A 10,675-nucleotide genomic window follows, 5' to 3' on the forward strand; every position below is an offset into this window, starting at 1 on the left:
GGCCAACTGCGGCCGACCCGTATCCTTTGTGTCCTTGTGTGTGAGCTTAAGTGTAAGTATCCATCAGAAATGTGCGAGTTTTAGATTTATTTGTAGTTGCAGAAAAAAAGAATAGAAAATAAAAGAAAAGGGAAAACGAACCAAACGAGTAACCAAAAAGCAAGGGACTGGACCGAACTGAAAGGGATATATTCCCAGGAAAACTTTATTTTAATTTTAATGTGGGCGCTTGTAATGCAAAGTAGATGCCCAACAAAAGTTTCGTTTGGTTGCCGACTGGGGGCTGGGGGCTATCTGGAATATATGTATGCACATCTACACATACTCGTGCACACGATGGGGGTGAATCCAGAGATGGAGCAGGTGTCCTGGTCGCCGTTCGATTGCCAGGACCCGACTGCCAGGACCTCATCTTAATGGGCTTGCCGCACTTTTACAAATTGGCTCAATTGCAAGTTTATGCGTTGTCCACGATTGGATGCCCCATGCCCCGTGCCCCATGTCCCTCATCCTGCCTCATCCTGCCTCATCCTCCCTATCCCCCTTATTCCCCTTATCCCGATCCCAAACTAATGACGCCATATGTGCCCAGGACTCGTTAACCTTTTCTGATTCGATTTCTCAGTCTACACGAAAGTTTGGCCATGTTCCAGATTGCGAATTCCTTTCAGGATCTGTGAAAATACCAATCTGTGAAAATACAGCACAAAATAAATATAAATTTCTTTTTTTCAATTTTAATTTAAGAAAGTAAATACTGACTAACGTGTGAGTTGAACAAATAATACTAATTTTAGTAATATAAAAATATTATAAAATAAAACCATTTAAGGACATTTTGAATGACAAATTCAGCCTATGGAAACCTAAAAAAAAAAATTATAAAATTCAGTTCCATTGAGTCGATTTCAATTCGCCAAATATCATGGAACGCAGAACAGTTTGTTTTGTCTCCGTTTCTGTTTCGGTTTCAGCCATTGTTATGGGGTATCATGGCAAAAAATTGTATTACACCTCAATAACAACACCAGGACATGACTGAGGGGATTTCCCGGGGTGGGGGCGGCCAAAGGAGGGGGGCTCTTCCGTACCCAACCCCCCTGCGCCCCCCTGCCCACGCCCATGTCTGCTAAGTATGTGTGACAAGTGATGCGTGTTTTGTTGCGGCCACTGTCCGAGTTTCTCCTTAAGTGATGTCCTTTTTTATGGACTAGACGGCCACGTCCTGCCACGTCCTGCTCCTCCATGGCCACTCCCCCAATTTTTTCGAACAACTTTTTTTCATGCTTAATTGAATGGGTCAGTCATGGGCCGTTGTCCGGTTGCCCACACGGTTGCCATAAGCGCTGTCCGCCCGGAAATGTTCAATTCAATTTTTTATTGAGCCCTTTGCCGCACCAGCGCTGCCTACTTGGCGGTTTTCTAGCTTACGTAGAAAATGTTGTTATCTGTGTTGAAAACTAAAAGAGATTATAATTAGTAGTTTATGCTATGAAAATTTATGATTTCCTGAAAGCCAACCAAATGTGTGCTTTTATTATGTCTCTGCTAATTGGAAACCAGCAGCGCTATAATAATTTGTTTATATATTTATTTAAAGCGCTGCAAGGACAAAGCTAAAGCAATTAGTAAAGAATCTAATTTAATTTTCTATAGCAGTAGGATTTTCGCTTCTCAATGCACCCATCTAAATTCAAAGTAAACTTTCGTGGGTTAGAGAGTTCGTGCAATGCCGTTTTTGCACACACGAATATAAACTTTTTATTAAACAAAATTCTACTAAACACAGTAAAAGTCAGCGTTTGTGCGCTAAAGAAATCGTGAAATGCTGTTCATGTATGCATGGCCTTTCATGAAATAAATTGAAAAGGGTAGATACACTGAATGATGAATGCTTAAGTTTAGATAAAAAGGATATTCATGTTAGTTTTTGTTTTCTTATTTTTCTTATTTTTTTATGAGTATAGATACGTATAAATGTTTGTCGAATGTTACTTAAAACTGCAAAATGTAGTTCGTTTAAGTAGTGTAATCATAAAACCCTTGGCTAGGTGTTGCTTATGCTTTTTCAGACTTTATTATTTAGTTTGTTAATTTATTTTCTATATAGCTATAGCTATAGCTCCTTGCAAGTGCCTGAGCAGCACTGGTCCCTTGTCTTTTTCACCCATGTGGTTATTGAATATCGAGCACGTTTCGTCCTTTAGCCACCGTCCGTCCCCATTCCAGTGCGGAGTCCCTCCTTTGTAATTCCTTGACGCTTCTGGTCATTATTAAGGTTATCTGTCGCTTATTATTATCCCGATGGTTATTGTCATCCGGCAGTAGACCTCTTAGCCTCCAATTCGGGTTTCCATGGCCGGCCATATCCATGTCCGTGGCCATTAAGCCAAGTATGGATCTCCATTTTAACTATGCTTGGCACGCACCAACAGCTTGGCGTTTTTGTGAGTAGCTTTTTTATGGATTTTCAGCTGGTAACGTGAAATAGAAGTATGTATCTTGAGGTCTCATGGAGGAGTTACTACCAAGTTGGGTGGGTACTCTGCAGTACAAGGCACATTCTGCGAAGATTTTAAATAACAAAATCTATAAAAAAGGGAAGATCTTTAGATCCAACGAGCGAATATTTGCTGTACAAATATAATAGAGTAACGCCATACATCCCATGGACATGGCCAATACATTTGTCACAACAAGTTATGGAATGAAATGAGTTATGGGATCGGAAACTAAGCAACTTGCCACATAGCACCCCAAGCAACCAACCACCAAAGCACTACTTTGCCATATCTCATCATTCGGCAAGGCCGAAGACAATATAAATGGCAAACTGCAATTTGCACAAATTTCGCTTTTTTGCTGATCTGTTTCGGCGACGAGGCACATACTGTATGGGCCATAAAAAAGGAAGGGAATCATAAAACGCGGTTTACAGCTCCCATGTGTGTAATCGGCGGCGTTTAGCTCGGGGGTAAAACGGGCTGGATTGAGACATTGCGTGACCTTTGACCCCCAGAAATATCGCTGTTCATGTGTGAGGCTGTCCGGAAAACGAACAAAAAAATGTAGAGTGCGAGGAAGAGTGTAAACAGTTTAAAATCTTGTTTTGATTTTTTTATGGGAATATAATTTAAATTGGCATGAAATTATAGCTTTTTTTATAAGGTAATGGATTTATGGAAAATCTCTGAAAACCCAGAAGTGTAACTCATTTTTAAAGAGAAGTTTACATTTTTTCCATACTTCTATACAGCTCTACAGGTGACTAGGTTGATAAAGAACTTTATAAAAAAAACGCTGATCAAGTTTATTTGCTGCAATTATCCCCTTGAAAATGAATCTGTTTTATAAATTTCTGAGTGACATGTATCAACAGTCGCCGCAACCTCTCCGAACTCCAAATTCCGAATTCCAAACTTTTTCATACTCTAGAACACTCCACTTCGCACACTCCACTTTGCACCTGTCTGGTATTTATCTTTGTCTTTATGACGGTTCAAAATGGGGCGCCAGGGGTTAAGGGTGGGCCTCGGCCCGAGCATGAGCCTCACAAGGGCTGTGTGGGGTTAAGCGAGCGCCGTGTGTTTGTTGGGGCAAAGTGTTATTGCACTTGAAGCGGGCTGACAAGGGTATTTGACACAAATTCGCGTAGTTTTTCAGTTTTGACACATGTCACTCAAAACAGACACACACACAAGTGCACGTACACACAGGTGTCCGTGTGCGTACACTTGAAATAATCCTGAGGCGTATCACTTATTGACCAATAAATGCTTTCCGAAAATATATATATGCAAAGTGCAATGTAAATGAGACAAAACATACTACTGTTTATACTGTTTACCCTAATATCCAATTTAGTTGTATATCCTTGAAGCTGCACACTTAAACTCTCAGTGTAGGTGCTGTCATAGTTGTTCTTGTTGTTGGCTCGTTGACAAATTACTTGACTGGGGGTGTCCCCTCCCTGGTCCACAACTTCAGTCCCCCGATGTTTATTATTATCCCTGCGGATGTCCTCGCATGTCCCCCAGCCCCCTCACACCCCCTCCCTACGCAGGGAGTCCCCCTCGGACTGAGGCTAATAAATAATAAACAAACCTTGTCCCACACCGACTGACTCCCCTTCCCCTCCCTTGGTTTTTTTTTGTTGAGGTTGACAAATGTGTCAGAACTCAAATCCGCAACAATTAAAAGAAAAATCAACACAATGGGCCAGAGTGGAAGGCGGTTGAAGGAGGCGCACTGAGAGGCTGGGAAAAAAGCAGGACTTTAATTGCATTTCATTTACCCTTTTGCGCAATTTAAGCTACAAAATGATATTAAATAATATATATATAAATATAGCTTACTGCTATTACTTTGGCTTTAGTTCAATGTTAAATCCAATTTAATGAGCGTTCAAATAAATACTCAGAAAGCCGAACTACTGAACATTTAAGCACTACTACATATTTATTTATTTGATATGTACATATTACCATAGTTTAAAATTTTTCCTTAAACTCTATTAAAAAAATTGTCATTGAACGTAAGCTTTTAAAATCTTTCTTGAAAAGTATCTCGAATATCCTTATATAGTTTCTCGATTATTTTAAAGCATATTCGAACTTCAAATCAGACACCTGAGCTTAATAATTAAATTCATGAATTAATTTAGTTTCCTTAAATTTCAGCTATGGCAACATAAGAGAATTATTTAATTTTGTTAATATTAATATCTTATTAAATAGAGTTGGTACAAACGGACTGTGAAATATACATTTATTGCGCTGCTTTTCTAAGTAAATATTACCCTTCCCCTTAAGTGAAGAGTGTCCTACCGCCTGTCACCTGCACCACCCACTACCCACCTCCCACTACCCATGACCCACCACCCACTCGGCCACCCACCCACTTCAGTGGCACTTGCCACCGCTTTGCAGCCATTGTCGTTCCACTTTAGAATTATTTGCACAAAATCTTTCGGCGGCAGCAAGGATTTCTCGCTGCTGTGCTTCCTGAGCTTCCGGCGACCAACTTGCTTCATAATTGTCCTTCCTCTTGCGAGGGGCAGGGGCAGGGGGGTGGCTGAGTGGGTGGTTGGAGGGCGGCGGTGCTGGTGTCGTTGCTTAGCGGTCTTGCAACTTGAGCGCCTTTCGTTGCCAGTAACTAGGGAAAAAGAAGCGGTGCACTGAAAGTGAAACACTTACATTGCGTATTTTTCCTAAATACGAGAAGAAAATCCGTGTTTAATATTTATAACAATGTTCTTTTAGATATTTAATTGAAAGAATTTAAAATATGAAATATATAGTTCAAAAAGAATTATTTTAACTTGTTACTTTTTCTCTGTGTAAAAGGCAAGAAAGCCAAGGAAACTGTAAGTGGAAAGTAAAAAATCGTTATTTTCCCGTCTTTTTTCATTCATTATTTCTCTCTCAGCTCTCATTATTATTTACCCTCTTTGGTGACGCCGCTGGGCATTTTTGGTTTATCGTTTTAATTGGCTTGGTTTCTTGGGCAGGGGCGTTGGTTGCGGGGGGGTTCTGTGGGGTTTGGGGGGCTTTAGGGACGTGGGCGAAAGGGTGTCATCGATAAACCCAACGAGTGTGTCAGAGTGTTCGGCTAATGATAAGCACACAGAACTTATTCAAACTGGCGACACTGCCACACATGCGAAATCTACTAATTGGGCGCAAATTAGATACGAAAAGAAAGCAGTTTCCCCAGACTTTAGAACAAAAACGGAGAGAAAGGAACAAAAACCCATATATAATGTTATTACGTACAACGAAAATAGCATTCATTTAATTGAATCCATAAAGTAGTGGTGACTACTATTTATCTACAGGATATTACCCTTGGAAATGTAGATTAAATTGATTAAAATGGCGAAACTAAATTTATATAGTTTACAAACACTATTTAAGCATTAATAACAAATACTAGAAAGAGACCTACAGGCAATATTAGAGCTTATATTCACAGAGTACATATGGAACCCAACAATAAAGCAATCCATTAGATATGATGATTAATTAGATATATGATATTAATAAGGCCCAAAATAGAATTGAAATTAAAAGGGAGAATGTGCATTTTTAACGATAGAAAATATTCAGCTATTTAAAGTTTCGACACTACCACTTGAAATGTGTTATTGCAGGACTTTTAAAATATATAATAAATATATGTAATCATATATATATAATCATTTATATAAATATCATTTGGGCTGCCGTTTGATTGATGATGATGGCTGCCGTGCTAAGTGATTCCAATTAGAAACGGCTCAAAGTGCCTCCTATTATGTTATTTTTTCCGTTGATTTTTCGCCGTTTTCCACCATTTTCCCGCGGCTCCAGCGGCATTTTCCCGCCGCTGGCTGGCGAATTTGCCAGCGACTTGGCAATCGAAATCCGCTCATTGGCTGCATCGACTCAAGCGGAACGCGTAGTTTTGGTTGGCTGTCAAAGTGTGCGTGTCTGTGGGTGGGTGTGTGTGTGTGTGTGTGTGTGTGGGGATGTGGTAGCAATAGTGGTTGTGGTTACGCCTCTGTGTGTGTGTGTGTGTATCAGTCGCCCTGTCCAATACAGATGCCTGATTAGAGGAGTTTTGATATAGTAATCGACCGCAGCGTGTAATAATTCCTGCGGTTTCATAATGCTCAACCACACACACACACACACACACACACACACACGTATAAACATTCTTGGTGGTGCGCAACCGCTGACACCAACACATACGTATACACCGTGCACCACCCCTTAACCCATGAGCCGCACACTTAACCCCCTTTTCCGAAGAAACCGCAAACTGAAGGAGGGTTGCACAGGCCTACAAAACAACGTGTAAAGCCAAAAAAAAAAGAAATATATATATATACGTATATACATATAATATAAATAAACCGAAAAACCGAAGGAAGTATTTAGCACCGCCCTGTAGGGAATTTTTTGTATATTTCCATCGGTGGGCGGGCGGCTGTGCCCTGTGTGGTTGCGATTTTTCACTCATTCTTCGGCTTTTCTTGGCCGCAAATGGCAGCCACAAGACATCGGCGCTCTCTTTCCCGCACGCAGAGGCCGTCTCTTTCGCCCTGGCTTACCAATTCCTGGTTTGCCACAAAGCCGCGTCTCCAACGCTTTGCTTTCGCTTGTATTTTTCTTCGCTTTTTTTTTGTGTTTTGCTTTTCCCATTTCGAGACGAGATGAGAGCATTTTTTTGAGTCCTTTCCAAGCAGGAATTCTTTCGGGGGTTGAAGCAAGAAAAATGAAAAAACACCGAAGTGCCAAGAAATGCCTGGGAACGACTCAAGAAGTTCGCCCATCTCTTTCTCGCCCTCTATGCACCTCTCACTCCCACTCTCGCTCTCGCCGACGCCTCTGGAATTTTTTCCAGAGTGCGCCAAAAAATTGAGCGCAATTTTTCTAAGATCCGTGGTGGGTTGCCCTTTCCTTCTTTCTCCGGGGGCTGCCAAGTGGGTGGTGAGGTGGGCGCTGGGTGGTTCGGTTGGTGGTTCGCTTGGTGGTTCTACTCTTCTCTGTCCAACTTGAAGCCGTCGTTGCGGCCTTTCTGCTTGTGGTGTAGTTGACGTTTTCTGGTTTCGGTTTTCGGTTTTCGGTTTACTTTGCCCCTTGCCCCTTGCTCCTTGCCCCTGCCCCTGCCCCCTCCCGCTGCCGGCGTCGCTGTCGGCTTCGACGCCGACGCCGACTGCGCTGCCAAAGGACAACCGCTGCTACTGGTTCTCGCGGTAAATGTTAAGCCAAAAAGAAGGAGAGGCGGCATCCAAGCATCCAGCACAACAACAACAGCCAGAGACGAGGAAAAAATACAAGAAGCGGTACGATCTGAACTCAATAAACGGAACTGAGCTGTTCCACCATGCAGTGCAAAAATTGAATGTCCACAATATTTCAAATTTCCAAGAAATCGAAGAAGTCAAAGTCAGTATCTAATTATAACATACAGTTGGCATAGTTCCCGTAACCTTTCTCCGATTTCTTGCGTCATAAGGTGACTATATCCGGCTCGAGGGACCACCAATATAGGTTTATTCGTAGTTTTTGGTCCGTCGAGCCGGATCTTGCATAGCAAATAGTGCAATTTTCCCATTAATATAATTTAGTATCCATTTAAGGGTATAATATGAGCCTTCGCGTTGGCGCTGCGGAGGCTTGACTGTATATACCCCTAGCAGTTGAGCAAGAAGTCGACATAGACGTTCCCCTGGGGGGCGGGATGATGTTGCAGGGGGTGTTGGCTGCTTTCGAGTGCTTGGGGGGTGGGCGGTGGGAGGTGAGGAGGTCCTGTTTCTTTTCGCCTGTGATTATGATGAGGCGTCGCCTGCGCTTCTTCGTCCTTTGCGTCCTCTGCGTCCTCTGCGTCCTCTACATCCTTCGCGTCCTTCGCGTCCTCCGGCGACTTCGTTCGTGAGCGCGCTGCGTGAGACTTCGTTACTGTTGGATGCTGTGCACTAGCTCTATTCCAAATCGGGGCTCCTCAGCCGGCTTCGCGGTCGCGGTTGACGTCGCTGCCGACGTCGGTGGTCGGCGTTGCCAACCGCTCGTAGTGGTCGCGTTCATGGTTACCGCAAAAAATAGTTTAATATCTCCGTGTCGTTTGATTCGATCGCCAGTCTCAGCCCCCGTGTATGTGTCCATGTGGCTGCGCCTCTAAGTCCCATCTGCATCTGCATCTCAATCTGCATCTGCATCTGCATCTGTGTCTGTGTCTGTGCCAGTGGCAGTGCGTCTGTGTGTGTTGGCGTGCGTGTTTGTGTGTGTGCCGGTGGCTGAAAAAATTTACAAATAATCGCCGCAATTAGAGAGCCCGAAATCAAAATCGAGTCTGGCCGCAATTTAATCATTTTTTTTCGAAGTGCTAGTGGTGGCAACAAAACAAAAATAAAATTCCTCTTAAGTCCAACTAGTAAAAAGTGCTGGGAGAAAAGAAAGTAGTCATAAAACTGGGAATACGTAAGTGTGTAGTAAACACGATCGTCCATAAAATACACACAATTAATAGAACTAACAATGATTGCAGTTCAAAGCACTTCGTTAATGTAATCATGAATATCGATCAATATAAATAAATGAAATATTATGTTATTGATCATCACATTCATTCAGAAGTTGCTTATTATATTATGTGTTTGCCTAGTATAAATAAATAGTAACTAAATAATAAAGAATACTAAGAACAACCTTTTAAAATATCGTATTAGAAGACGAAGTAAAAACACCACATCAAATCTATAATTAATGTTATATAGTATTTATGATTTTATAAACATTTTGTTTCCTTTCTTAATACTTTAAAGTTGAATTTTCAGTAATTAAATGCTTTTCAATTGAAACAAAGTTAAGAGCAACTAATTCTACCAAGAAGCAGGCATTGAAATCTAAAATACCTTAAATTTTTGGATTGCAGCCCAAGGGCGTCCATCAGAATTGTCAAGTCAATTGCTTTGATTTTCTAAGCACCGCAATTCGGCATAAATCCATTTTTTTCAAACGGTCTACATTTGCTGGTCTAATTGTGTGGCTATCCCCGCCACCGACTTGTTTGTTAACCGATTATTTAGACCGACTTTGGTGGCCCGATCCCCGATCCCCGTTCCCCGCCCCCTTCCCCTCATCTGTGGCCACATAGACCGCCACATAGTCGCTTGGCCAGCTCATTTGGCGGGACATCTGCATTCGGCAGTTGGTAAAAAATGCACATAATAATACTCGTACACATAGGCTCACACGTACGCATATGTATTCATTTCAGAGCGGAAGTTGTAAAAAACGCGTATACGCAGCATGTGTACACCTACATATGTATGTATATATGTATATCTCTAGGTCCGATTGTGTTTGTGCAGCACTTGCTACTACATTGCAAAACAAGAAGGACATTGCAAGGCTTCTAATAAGCCGAAGCTTTGCATACTCTATATGTCTTTTTCAGAAAATAGCTAATTAATATACACATGTTATTCAATCTTATATTTAGAATTGTTTAAATTCATCAAAATATCCTTTTTCTTATAAAGAAAAGTTTCGAATATTGATTTGAGGATATTTTAGGAAGCTAGATCTTTCAAACTTTTCAAACTGTTGAAAAAACAATGAGCTCAGTAATTGATCAGTTGATTTTATATTCGGAAACTTCAACAATATTTTCTTCTATCGCAAAGCTTAGAGGCCTGGCCAGAGGGCAGTGGAAAGTATCCTGAAAATAGTTGGTGAAAATGGAGCGGCAACGTGAAAACAAAACGCGGCTGTGTCCGGCACTGGTTTTTATTTAAACAAAAGCGACTGGCTGGCCAAACACAAGCCGGCAACATCTGGCGCTTTCGATAATTTCCCCCCTTTCTGGCAATTTTTTCGCCATTTGATGGACATGAAATGGATTTTTGCCACCAACTCACACTGGCAGTCGGACATCTTAGTTTGGACACTGCCTACGGCTCGAAATGCCTCATTATTGGTTATGATTTTTTAATATTTAATTGAGCTGCACTCGCCGACGTCGGCTTAAATGCAAATTGTGCGCAAAGGTGTGCGGTTCGCAGCGATTGCATTCGATTCGATTCGATTCGATTCGATTCAATTCGATTCAATTCGCCTGCTTCTGTTTTCTGTTTTCTGTTTGGTTTCCAGATAGCGATACTATACAGCAACAGTTTCTGATTCAG

The sequence above is a fragment of the Drosophila teissieri genome, chromosome X, assembly GCF_016746235.2.
Source record: "Drosophila teissieri strain GT53w chromosome X, Prin_Dtei_1.1, whole genome shotgun sequence".
In the NCBI taxonomy this organism is placed as follows: domain Eukaryota; kingdom Metazoa; phylum Arthropoda; class Insecta; order Diptera; family Drosophilidae; genus Drosophila; species Drosophila teissieri.